Source organism: Callorhinus ursinus, unplaced genomic scaffold (genome assembly GCF_003265705.2).
Source record: "Callorhinus ursinus isolate GAN/ISIS: 27379988/994484 unplaced genomic scaffold, GSC_fseal_2.0 scaffold33, whole genome shotgun sequence".
NCBI classification, from domain to species: domain Eukaryota; kingdom Metazoa; phylum Chordata; class Mammalia; order Carnivora; family Otariidae; genus Callorhinus; species Callorhinus ursinus.
The window spans coordinates 3,235,874-3,249,655 of NW_027397095.1; positions in this window are offsets into that span (position 1 = coordinate 3,235,874).

The window sequence follows — 13,782 nt, forward strand, 5'->3', positions numbered from 1 at the left end:
AATGGAACATTAGGCTTTCAATAAAAGAATATTATGGGCTTTTAATGATATTCCTATCATTGTTGCCATTTACACATAGACTGCTTTTAAGATTTTTTTTTCTTTGGGACATTAGGTAACATGATTCTTTAATCTTATAATAATGAACTTTGAGGGACAGTGCCAAATTCTAGTTTTGTTAAAGATATTGTGTCAAATGCTACTGAAATCATTTGGCCCCTAGTTGGACACTGACAGACATTTTTGATGTATAAACATTTTCATTACAATATTTTCTCCAGTGGACTTTGGCCCATGCTACACCCCAGCAAAGCCTACTCTGGCGTGATTAAACATTTCTGTGAATGTTCTCATCAGTTCTTTATCCTCATGCTTGCTGGGAAATGGGAGCAGGGACAAATTGGGTTAGGTGTTAAGTGCCTTAAATTGATTTAATCTCTGTTCCAGGAAGCTTGGGGACCTTTTCTTACACTGTCCTGCTTGACAGAATTTCTGGAAAGAAGTGAGGGGCCAATATTGTCATTCCTAAAATGCAGATAGACTTGGGTTAAGGAACTTAGTCACCCTGTCCATCATTTTGTCACAGAGGTCTCATCACTCCAGTTGTAAAGAATAGAAACACTTAAGCTAAAGCTTCCAAAAAAATTGTTTGGGCTGTGTTTTAGTCAGTTTGGGTCACTATAACAAATACCATATCCTGGGTAGACTGGGTGGTTTAATAACAGATACTTATTTCTCACAGTTCTAGATGCTGGGAAATGCAAGGTCAATGTGGCAACTGAGTTGGTTCCCAGAGAGGTCCCCCTTTCTAGCTCGCATACTGATGCCTTCTTGCTCTATCTTCACATGGTGCAGAGAGATAGTAGATCATTCCTCTTATGTCTCTTATAAGGGCCCTAATTCCATCATGAAGGCTCCACCCTCATGACATAATTACTTCTGAAAGTCTTCACCTCCACATATCATCACATTAGGGATTAGGGCTTCAACATATGACTTTTGGGAGGACACAAACTGAAAGTTTGAAAAGAAAGAGATCTGTAATTAACACATTATTGCCCTCAAAGATGCTATGTTACGGCTAATCTGTGAGAAAGGTTGGGGAAAGGGGACTCAAGTTCTCCTTTAAATAACTTTAATTCCACTGTTGACATATAAGCATATGAGCACTAGCAAAAGGGCAACAAATATTTGCATAACCTCATGCAGTTTACAGAGCATTTTTATATTGACCCAAATGCCCTCAATATCAAAGCTGTAAAACATCCATTTTATAGTGTACTGGGATGAGCATTTTGAGATGTGGCTTATAGGAAATAATAGAAATTTCCATATTAGAGATTGAGATTAAAGGTTCTGATGTTTGTCCACAACACTTTTAGATTTCTATAATAGCCCTTAAGTATTTTCTAGTTGGGAAGTATGCTTAATGTCCGGACACTTGTCACTGTTGTTGTTTTAATATTTATATAAAGTTTTTACTTACTCCCAGCAAAACAATCAAACTGCCATTTAGGGAAGCTATAGATTTGCCTTCTGAGGATGTAGACCTTGGCCTCTGCCAAGCATCTTTGTGAAAGTTGAAAAGACTAATTTTCCTTCCTATTTTGATTCCCCCTCAAGTCCACCTGCTGTTTATGACTTTTGATGGGAAGAGACTAAGTCTAAAGCAGCTATAACTTCCTTGAATGGCTGTAACATTGGGTAAAAGCCAGCAGCGTTTGGCTTCACATTTGAATCAAACAGATTCAAGGGCTCAGGCAGAAGCGTGAACAAGTTATCAGTTTTTATCTTTTCTGATAATGGTTTTGTCTGGAAAAGCTATTTTTATGAACGAGTTGGCCAGATTTGACAATATATTGTATAGACTGTGGTCACAAATTAGTATTTTCAAATTGAGATGAAATAGTTCCTTCAGGAAATGTACTTTTCTGATCATTTACAGATTTAGACTCTGGAGTTTGCAGGCTTTTCATTCACTCTCTCACACATTCATTCATTTCACTTACTCATTCATAGAAGCATTTACTGAGTGCCTGCTGTTTTCTCAGCCTGTTTCCAATTATTTCTTTGAAAGGTGGCTCATTTGGAAGGCTCCTAAAAGGAATGGCGAGTTGACTGATATTTCTAAGTGCAGTCTGAATGTGTGAAATCTGAAGGTTGTTGGAAAGGGCTTTAGAAATAGGCTCATCGCTCCTGTCATTTCCTCTGCTGAGAACTTGCAGGGAGCATCCTGAAAACTAAGGGCCAGGGCAAATGCCACCTGTGAGGCCTTGCATTTCCTCTCACAAATTCACAGTATATGCCTGGGATGGGCTTCCCACTGGCCCTGTTTGCTTATCCACATGGAGTCTCTTCTTGCCCTTTGGTTTCAGCTTTTGTGTCACGCAGGTCCTTGGCAGTTAACATCGCAGCTTCCCAGGTGACTGAGGATGGAAGGTTTTAGACTTTGTGTGAAAGTCAGCATAGATTAGAGATTTCAGAGACTAGTGAGGGCGATGTTTCCACAGCAGGCATTTTGGCTGTTCTGATGTTCTTTCTTTTGGATGGCAGAGAAGCCAACTTCTTGGTTAAAAGAAAATCCATGATTTCTCTGAGAAGTTGTACACAGCCAAGAGTTCATGTTATATCACTGTACCTTCCCTGTCCATTAAGTAGGATTTAGCTGTGTCTCCCCATATAAGTCAGGCTAACCAAATTTTCAAAGAAAACATTTAAATGCATTGGACATTCTTTTAATTCAAGTTAGACAACTGCATCCTTGATGTTGCTTCACCATATTTTCTAAATATCATCAAAATGTCAGAATAACTGTAAAAGTGAAAATAAACCTACAATAGCAATGGGGGATAGAGAATAAAGCTGTAGAAGTGAAAACTATTAGAAGACCAAATGAATTTAAGATAATTTGGGAAAATAAAAAGCACTTAGTCTGGTGTTCATAATGAAAGTAGGCAGAGGCAAGGATCTTGCAGCCTAAATGAAACAGGAAGTCAGAGTAGTATGAACAGTGAATAAATAAGAAGGGTATTATACATAAATATATTCGTGGGCATGGAAAGTTTCGGAAGATACACAAGAAACCATCACTCGGATTCTGCAGGCTCTACCCAATCCATGGCCTCCCATCAGTGTTCCCTGAGCATAAGCCCTGTCTCCCCAGGAAGGAGACCCAAGTGTCAGCTACAGATGACAGGCCCAATGAGGACAGAAGGGAAAAACTAAGGACAAGGATTTGAGCATGTGAAAGGAGAGAGTGCCAGGAGAATCCGTTCTGGATCCTGGGAAGCTCTGAGGAGGAGGGATGATCTGCAAGTGGAAAGAAACCACTGGTACTATAGCTCCTCCAAATTTGTCCCAAATCCTCCACACTCACCCCTACTCCCTAGCCTGAGCACATCTTGCCACACCATTCCCACCTGCAAGCTCAGGGTTCAGGACTGCCCAGGAAGGGTGAGGGCAGGTCCTGAGTTGCTGCCATGGCTGTTTCTGCTCTTTGGACCATGTGGCCTATGGCTTGGTTTTTGTCTCACTCTGTGACTGACTTTGAGTTTTGTTCAGTGTTTAGAGGGTACCTGGTGTCTGACACCAGGGTACAAAGCTTATATACCCAGTAGGGAGATTAAGAAACTGACTTTAGAAGAGACAGACCAAAGCCAACGAAAGGAATCATGAACATGCCAACTCTAATCTTAGTAATGTTGGCTCTCAGTGAAGGCAGATAAAATTTGGTTTTCTTATTTTATCAAATGTTAATACACTACAGAGCTATGGGCCACCCAGATCAATTTGCAAGCCCTCTTAGGTAGCCTAGGCATTCCAGGGCTCATAAGTGCACAGACGATATACACCCAAGTGCCCCTGCATAAGTATAAGGTTACCCAGCATCTCATCACCAGTTGGCTCTAGAGCCCACATCTATAAGCATGTATGGCGTGTCATGCTCTGCTCTGAAAGCTTCACATCTGTCCTAATTTCATTGTCACACAACCCTCTGGCCATATTCCCAAGGCCACATAGCTGATGAGGGGTAAAGCAGGGGGTTTGTTTGAACCCAGACAGACTGATGAATCCTGAAAATATTCATGGCTGCTTCATCAGTCCCTGTTGCAGCCCCAGGAGGAAAAGACAGGGTCCTTGGTCTTCCTCACCCAAAGTTCCTCCCTCATGCTCCTGTACCCTCTGCCATCTGTCTTTGCAACCAGAACATAGGACCATCTTGCACTTGAAAGGACAGGGCAATGAGCAAAGCAATTACTGTTCTTTTTCTTTGAAATCCTGGAGAAACCTAATGCTCAGAACTAACAGAGATTTGGTTCTGAAACGACCCTGGGACAGGACATGGATGTGGCATACATTTATTGATTTGTTTGCAATCTACTCTGTGGCTTTTCATCTTGGACAATGAAAGAAAAGTAAATATGAAATTATCATATGTAGGATCTGTAGCCTATAGAGATTTGCTGATTCCTCAGAACACAGCTCCAGAATAGAGTATTGGAGAGAAACTTCCTTAGAAAGAAAATAAAGTTTCTGGTTATGCAAACTCACTAGCCAAGGACCTTCTTTCTTTCTTTCTTTCTTTCTTTCTTTCTTTCTTTCTTTCTTTCTTTCTTTCTTTCTTTCTTTCTTTCTTTCTTTCTTTCTTTCTTCTTTTTAGAGAGAGTGCACAGCGGGGAGGGAGAGAGAGAATCATAAGCAGGTTCCACACCCAGCACGGAGCCTGATGTGTGGCTCAATCTCAAGACCCTGAGATCATGATCTGAGCTGAAATCAAGAGTCATACACTTAAGTGACTGAGCCACCCAGGGGCCTCTGTTCACAGTATATACTTAACCAAAGATAGGTCCTTATTAAAAGATGAGTAAAAATCCAAAAGAAAGCAATAGGGCATGTATGCTAAGATATTATAATGGAGATGTGAAAAAAAAACCTTAACAAATGAGAGGCAGTTGAAGCACACATCACAAGAAATATGCCACAGAGTAGAAGAAAAATATTGAACCAAGTCTTCTCTCTAAAATCAAACAAATTAAAGAAAATATGGAGTTTCTGAAACAGGACCTCAAAAATGAGCTTTACAAATTCAAAGAAAAGATAATAATCAGACAACAGGAAATGACAAGCGAACTGGCAGAGCTCCAGAAAGATAGGTAATATGAAAGAATATAAAAATCAGAGAAATAAAAAGCACAATAAGAGCAACAAAAATGGGAGGCTAGGTATGCTGAACATACAATCAGAATCACTGTATACACATCGACATCAGTGGCTTGAAATAGATCAAGTTGAAATGGAAAAGAGAGCTGAGAAGATCTGGACAGAAAATTATAAATATGGAAAATAGTAGAGATCCAACAGATGCATAACTGATATTTCCAAAATAGAGAACAGAAAAACAAAATAAAAAGTAGTATTAAAATAAAATTATAGGGGTGTCTGGGTGGCTCAGTTGTTAAGTGTCTGCCTTCGGCTCAGGTCATGATCCCAGGGACCTGGGATCGAGCCCTGAATTGGGCTCCTTGCTCCGCAGGAAGCCTGCTTCTTCCTCTCCCACTCCCCCTGCTTGTGTTCCCTCTCCATCTGTCTCTCTCTCTGTCAAATAAATAAATAAATAAAATCTTTAAAAATAATTTAAAAAAATAAAATAAAATTATAACCAGCATAACTAAAATGCATAGCCTGTCTCTGCTGAGAATTTGCAGGGAGACTCCTGAAAACTAAGAGCCAGGGGAAATGCTACCTGGGAGGCTCTGCATTTCCTCTCTTAAATTTTCAGTGTACACCTGCGAAGGGCTTCACACTGCCTATGCTCACTTATCTCCATGAAGCTTCTTATTGCCCTTTGGTTTTAGCTCTTCTGTCATATAAAAATATCAATACCAAGACGTACCCACTAAAGTTACTGTACTTCAAGTGTAAGGAAATAATGCCATAGGTACCCAGGTTACATTCCATTCCCAGTCAAATTAACTGTAGGTGCAAAAGAATCAGGCTGGCATCAGACTTCTACACAACAATAATCTATGCAAGAAGACAGTGAAGGAATGCCTAAGATGTCTTAAGGGGAGGAAAATGAGACAAAAAAATCATACACAGTTAAACTGTCACTGAACATCATGATCACAGAATTTTTTTAGTTTTTATTTTAATTCTAGTTAACATTCAGTGTAATATTAGTTTCAGGTGTACAATACAGTGACTCAACACTTCTGTTCAACACCTGATGCTCATCACAGGTGCACTCCTTAGTCCCCATCACCTATTTCACCCATCCCCCCCACCCATCTTCTCTCTGGTAACCATCAGTTTGTTCTCTATAGTTAAGCCTGTTTCTTGGTTTGTCACTCTTTTTATCTCCCTTTGCTCATTTGCTTTGTTTCTTAAAGTCCACATATGAATGAAATCATATGGTATTTATCTTTCTCTGACTGACTTATTTTGCTTAGCATTATACTCTCGAGCTCTATCCATGTCACTGCAAATGGCAAGATTTCATTCTTTTTATGGCTGCATAATATTCCATTGTATATATAAACCATCTCTTTATCCATTCATCAGTTGATGGACACTTGGGCTGTTTCCATAATTTGGCTATTGTATATAATGTTGCTATAGGCATAGGGATGCATGTATCCCTTCATGTTCGTATTTTTGTATTCTTTGGGTGAATACCTAGTAGTGCAATTACTAATCATAGAGTAGTTCTAACTTTTCAAGGAACCTCCATACTGTTTTCCAGAGTGGCTGCACCAGTTTGCATTCCTACCAACAGTGCACAAGTGTTCCTTTGTGTTCACATCCTTGCCAACACCTGTTGTTTCTTGTGTTGCTGATTTTAGCCATTTTGACAGGTGTGAGGTGATCTCATTGTAGTTGTGATTTGCAATTCCCTGATGATCAGTGATGTTGAGCATCTTTTCATGTGTCAGATATTTTAAACATGGAAGAATGCAGGTGTAATAGTTTCCTATTGCAGCTATAACAAATTACCATAAACTCCAAGGCTTAAAACAATATAAATTTATTATCTCATACTTCGTATATTTCAGAAGGCTAGGTGCACCATAGCTTAGCTGGTTTCTCTGCTTAGAGTCTCACAGGGCTATTGTGATTACATTGGGCCCACCTGGATAATCTAGGCTAATCTCCCTATCTTAATGTCCATTGATTAGTAACCTTAATTCCATCAGCAAAGTTTCTCTTACAATTTGACATAACAAAGTCTTAGGATCCCACGACTGGAGCACAGACAACCTGGGGGGTGGTGGTAGTCATTACTCATCCTATCAGAATAGGTAATAAAATTCCCATAAATCCTCCTTTGTGAAAAATCAACCAATTAAGATACATGTGAAAAAACTTTTACAAAAGGATTGGTGATGAAAATAGAATACATTAAAAAATACAATGTAGGATATATATGGTGACAGACCAGAATATAAAAATAACTATATTGTGGGGTGCCGGTGTGGCTCAGTCAGTTAAGTAACTCTTGGTTTCATCTCAGGTCATGATCTCAGGGTCATGAAATCAAGCCCTGAGTCTGGTTCCGTGCTTAGCAGAGTTGGCTTCGACTCTTTCTCCTTTTGCCCCTCCCCCCACTCTCTTTCTCTCTCTCTCTCACTCTAAAATAAATAAATAAATAAATATTTAAAAAATTAACTATATTGCTTAGGAAAAAGATTGGGAGGTGCTATATAAAGCACTATCAAAATATCAGAGCTATAACTCACTAGAGGGTTATTTCTTGTTCACATCACTATCTGTTGCCTGTTAAGAGACTCTCTTAAGTGACTCTTCTCCACAAAGTGACTTAGGAATTCACGGCTCTTTCTAATGTGTTTCTGCAGTCTTGGAGTCATTCACTTTCAAGTAAATTCATAGGATGGGGAGAGGAGCAGGGAAGTGAGAGAGCAAGAAGACTCTCATAGGACACGGTAGAGGCCACACTTGGAAGTTGTGTAAATCACTCACATTCTTTTGGTATAACTGGTCACATGGTCCAACTGAACTGCAAGGGAAGTTGGGAAATGTAGACTTTCTGTGTTCCTAGGAAGAAGGAATGAGACAGTGTATATCCACTTTCTGCTACAATAACATTTAATGATATAGGAACGATGATGTTAATATTCTTTCTGATCTAATTCAGCAGGTATAAACTGGGAGAGGAGTTAGGAGAATACTTAAGTGTAATTATTCCCTTTCTTTCATAGTGGCTGCTTAAAAAGCTGATAAAATAAAATTGTTCTTAGTGTATCATTTGTATATATAAAGATGATCACTAGAGATGCTTAAAATATGAACTTAAACAGCTGAAATCAGAAGGTGAAGGCAGATTTGGAGAGCGAAGAAATATTATGTAGTATTTTCTCATCTACCATAGTGCGTAGTCACTAACGTATGTTCTACAGTTGATAATTAAAGAAATCATGATTTAAGTTTATTGTATAAAATCTTCGTTATTAAAGTAGCATTTGGAACTAAAAACTGTATAAACTTCAGAAGGCACAATTGAATTAAAACAGAGAAAAAGCAGATGATATAGGAAAAGACAAACACAAAGGAAATATTCTAAACAAAGCTTTACAGAAAGAGAAATGAAAGTAAAAACTGGCATATCAATAAGTAGAAATGAGACAATTTGTTCATTTCTTCAAGAAAGGCATTTTGCTGAATATGAATATATGTACATGCATATATGTGTGACACCAGAGATGCACTCAAAATAAGATGGAAGAGCAGGGACTGGATACCATCTATCTATATCTATCTATCTATCTATCATCCATCTATCATCTATCTGAGATACACACACACATACCTTATATATAAATACCTTAGACAACAAAAGACAGTGTTCTATGAAATATGAGAAACAAATGAATTAAACTCTATGATTGCCTAGCTTACTGACTTGAGGAAAAAATCAGGCAGACTCTGGCAAACATTCGCATTGTGGAGATAGAGTTGGTAGTCCAGTGAGACCAAAACATCTAGAATTAGCAGGACAGAGTGTTGAGGAACAGGGTTTGCACAGAGAAGATTTCAGAGAACTGCAGAAGATCCTTCTTAGTATTCAGGAAAGAAACGATCAGCATATGCATATAAAGAAACTACCGAAGGCTGGGGGAAGAGTCATCTGAAAATATCTAGGGAAGATCATCTCTGGAGTTCACACAGAGCTAGGAGTAGTTCTTGTTCCCATCAGCCAAACTGGAAAACTTCACAATTCACTGGGGCATTGGATAGAGTACTCAGGGTGCACTTGTTTCATTCATGGGGCAAAATTAGCTGTAGAGTAAATACTGCTCTAGTCTTGCCTAAAAGCTTTAAACAAGATCCAAAAGAATTTAACTCTTTCCAAGTAACTTAACTGTGTCCCAGAACAAAGGTTAAGGACATTTAAAGCAATACAAAAGTATTGAGCATCCAAACAACGTAAACTGCTGCTGGGAATGTAAAATGGTATAACAGCTTTGGAAAACAGTTTGAAAGGTCTCTTAAAAAGGTAAAGATACACTTACGATATGAGCCAGCTATTTCACTGCTAGGTATTTATCCAAAAGAGATGAAAATATGTCTATTTAGAGACTTGTATACTAGTATTTATAGCAGCTTTATTTGTAATAAACAAAAAGTGAAAACAACCCAAATATCCATTAACAAATGATGCATGCATAAAATGTGCTATATCCACAGGGTGGAATACTACTCAACAATAAAAAGGAATGAAAGGAATGAACTATTGATGCATGCAACAATATGGATATATCTCAAAATAATTATGCTGAATGAAAGTAGCCAGATAAAAAGGAGTTCATACAGTCTGATTTCATTTGTATAAAGTTCTAGAAAATTCCAATTAGTCTTTAGTGAAATAAAACAAAACAGCGAGTGCTTGTTTTTAGGTGGGGAAGATTGGGACAGGAATGAGGGACTACAAAAGATCATGCGAAAGCTTTTGGGCATGGTGGGTATATACATTATCTTGATTGTAGTGATGGTTTCACAGGTGTACACATATTTCAAAATTATCAAATTATATATTTTAAATATGTTCAGTTTGTGTATATTATATCTCAATGAAGCTTATAAAGTGACAATGAAAAATTGAAACTAAAAGAGATGGGTAATGATATATTAGTCAAATGCATATTAAAAAGGAAGGGCCATGATTTTAATATCATAGAACTTTGAATTCAAGACAAAAAGCTCTAAACAAGATGAGGTATGTTTACTTCCCATGAATCCTTTTGCACAAAATAAAATATCATTAGAGTGTAAAGCTAAAGTTATAAGGCATATAGGTCAAAATAAATGCAGTAAATTCTAGGAATCTTGGAACACAGATCTCTCAGTCTATAATTGATCACATAGACAAAGAGGTAAGAATAAAGAAGACCTATATAGTCTCAATTTGTAAGAGGCACAGTAAAAAAACACATTGAACTATATACCTGTAAAAAAAGAATATAGCTTCCTTTCAGGTGGCCGTGGTAAATTTGCAATAACTGAATTTCAAAAAAAAAAACTCAATAAACTCAGAACAATAAAAAAATACAGATCATATTCTCTAATTAGGGAATGATAAAACTAAAAATTAACAAAACAAGAATGTCTAAGTCCTTTGCCCATTTTAAAATCAGATTATTATTACTATTGAGTTGTAGGAATTCCTTATATATTATAGCATCTTATCAGATATAGGACGTGTAAGTATTTTCTCCCATTCCGTAGTTTGCCTTTTAATTTTGTTGATTGTTTCTTTCACTGTTTGGTTTTTAGTTTGATGCAATCCCATTTGTCTATTTTCACTTTTGTTGCCTATGCTTTTGATATCATATCCAAGAAATTATCACCAAGATCAATGTCAAGATGTCCCTCCGTGTTTTCTTCTGGGAGTTTTACAGTTTTAGGGCTTATGTTTGCGTCTACAATCCATTTTTAGTTTATTTTTGTGTATGGTATAAGATAAAGGTACAATTTCTTTCTTTTGCCTGTAGATATCCAGTTTTCCCAACACCATTTATGTGAATAACCATTTCTCAAAAGAAGACATACAAATAACCAACAGGTACTCAACATCACTTATCACTGAAGGAAATATAAATCAAAACCACAATGAGATATAACTGCACACTGGATAAGGACAGCAATTATCAAAAAAAAAAATAAGACACAAAAGACAAGTGCTGGCAAGAGAAAAGGGTACCCTTGTGCACTGATGGTGGGAATGTAAATTGGCATAGCCACTATGGAAAACAGCATGGAGGTTTCTCAAAAAATTTAAAAAAATTAAAAAAAAAAGTAGAACTACCATGTGATGCAGCAATCTCACTTTTGGGTCTATATATCTAAAAGAACTAAAATCAGGATCTTGAGGGGTGCCTGAGCAGCATAGTCAGTTAAGCATCCAACTCTTGGTTTTGGCTCAGGTCGTGATCTCACAGTCATGAGATCCAGCCCCAGGCTGGGCTCTGTGCTCAACACAGTCTGCTTAAGATTCTTTCTCTCACCCCTTCCTACAGCTCTCTCTCTCAAATAAATAAATAAGTATTTAAAAAAAAAACAGAAGAAAATCAGGATCTTGAGGAGATACCTGCATTCCCATGTTCTTTGCAGCATTATTCACAATAACCAAGATGTGGAAACTTACACCAGATATGTCAATTATATCTCAAATATAATATTGCAAATATTGCATGATCCACTTATACAAGGTATCTAAAATAATCAAACTCCTAGAAGCAGAGAATGGAATCATGGTTTCCAGGGGCTGTGGGGGAGGGGAAATGGGGAGTGTTTTAATGGGATAAAGTTTTAGTTATGCAAGATGAGTGAGTTCTAGAGATCTGCTGTACAACATAGTGCCTATAGTTAACAATACTATATTGTACACTTAAAAATTTGTTAATAGATCTCATGTTAAGAGAGCTAACAAATAAATAATAAAAAAATAAAAATAAAAAATAATGCAGAGAATATTCAATTGGATTATCAGAAATATATTTCATAGAACATAATATTATACAGCAGTGGAAACACTGCTATATACAAGGATGTGGATGAGCCTCAAAAGCATAATGCTGAATAAAAGAAACCAGAGAGAGAAAAGCAGGCACATATATGGTGTTAGGGCTCATGACTGTAGTTACAATTGGGAAGGAGATATAGTGATTGGGAAAGAACACTTCTATGGACTTGTGGGATACGGATGTTGCATTTCTTGATCTGATATTGGTTAATGAGTGTATTTGCTTTGTGAAAATTCATCAAAATGTATGAGTCTTTAATTTTTCTGTATATGTTATACTTTTTTATTAAAATTTATTGAAATTAAAAAACCTTCTTAAAGATCTTGGATGGAAGGGGAAAAACCAACATCTTATAGTATCTGGAAACTAAAAATAATAACATCACTCATAAAATTAGGAACTACAATGATGAAACAGCTATAGATATCAAGGAAATCATAATAATAATACTTAAGTCAAAAAATTTAAAAAACACGTTCTGAATTGAATATGCAAAACCATTTTCATTAAAAGTTTTTGAACATCTAAAAAGATAATAGTATTAAGGTCAAATCTTAGAAAACACAATTGAAAACCTGAATGCAATGGATAGTTTGGAGAAAATATACATTAATAAAATTAAACCCAGAAGACATAGGCAATCTAAACAGAAAAATTACCATGGAAAAAGAGTTGAGTTAGAATTCACCTAAAAAAAAGTTGAGCTAGAACTCACCTAAAGAGCCTAAGAGCTTTCACGAACGAATTCCATCAAACCTTAATTTTTTTAAATTTATTTTAAAGATTTTATTTTTAAGTAATCTCTGAATTCAACATGGGGCTTGAATTTACAACTGAGATCAAGAGTTGCACGCTCCACTTACTGAGCCAGCCAGACGTCCCTCCATGAAACCTTTAAAAAAGAGTTAACTCCAAAGTTATTCACACTGGCCCAGAGCATACAACATTATTTTTTAAAAGTCTGACCACTAAAGTATCTCATTCAAGAGCACCTGAGATATTCAAAATTGCTTTTCTAACTCAGACATGTTGAATTATAGCCTCTGAAATTGAGGTCTGGGAATCTGTATTCTTATCAAGCTTCCAAAGTGATTCATATGCATATAAAAGTCTGAGAACCACTTGCATAGACTGAGAAGGAGAGTTTTCAATGTCTTACTAAACCAGAACATAACCAATACCAAAACCTGCCAACGATGTTATAAAATAAAAAAGCCCACATATCAATCTTATTCATGAATATTGATGCCAATATCCTAAATAAAAATTTAGCTTATAGAACCCTATGACACAGGGAGGGGGAAAAACCCTATTCCAACCAGTCCCAGAATTGAGCTGGATATCTACCAGACCACTCTGAACACCAACAAAATCAGCCTGAGATGTAAGAAGATAGATCTGGATCTCTACAAACAGAATATCGCAGGCAGTTGGTTTTGAGGTATGAACCAGGAAGATGTGATTAGGGTAGGGGGAGGGAGCCGAGCGGTGGGGATCCTACACTGCCGGTGAGTGACAGCATTCCGTGCTGGGGAGAGGGCACAGACTCGCAGACCTATAGTGATGGGGAAAGGACTTTAGGGCAGCTGCCCTGTTGGAAAGCGGAGGGGAGGGGCCATGCGTGTGAACTGGTGGCAGCTGGCAGTTTTAAAAGCACAAAGGGCAGAGACGAGTCCCCACCTGGAGACGAGGACTGGGAGCCCCGCTGAGGGGCGCACAACCCAGGACGCTGCAGTTTATAACA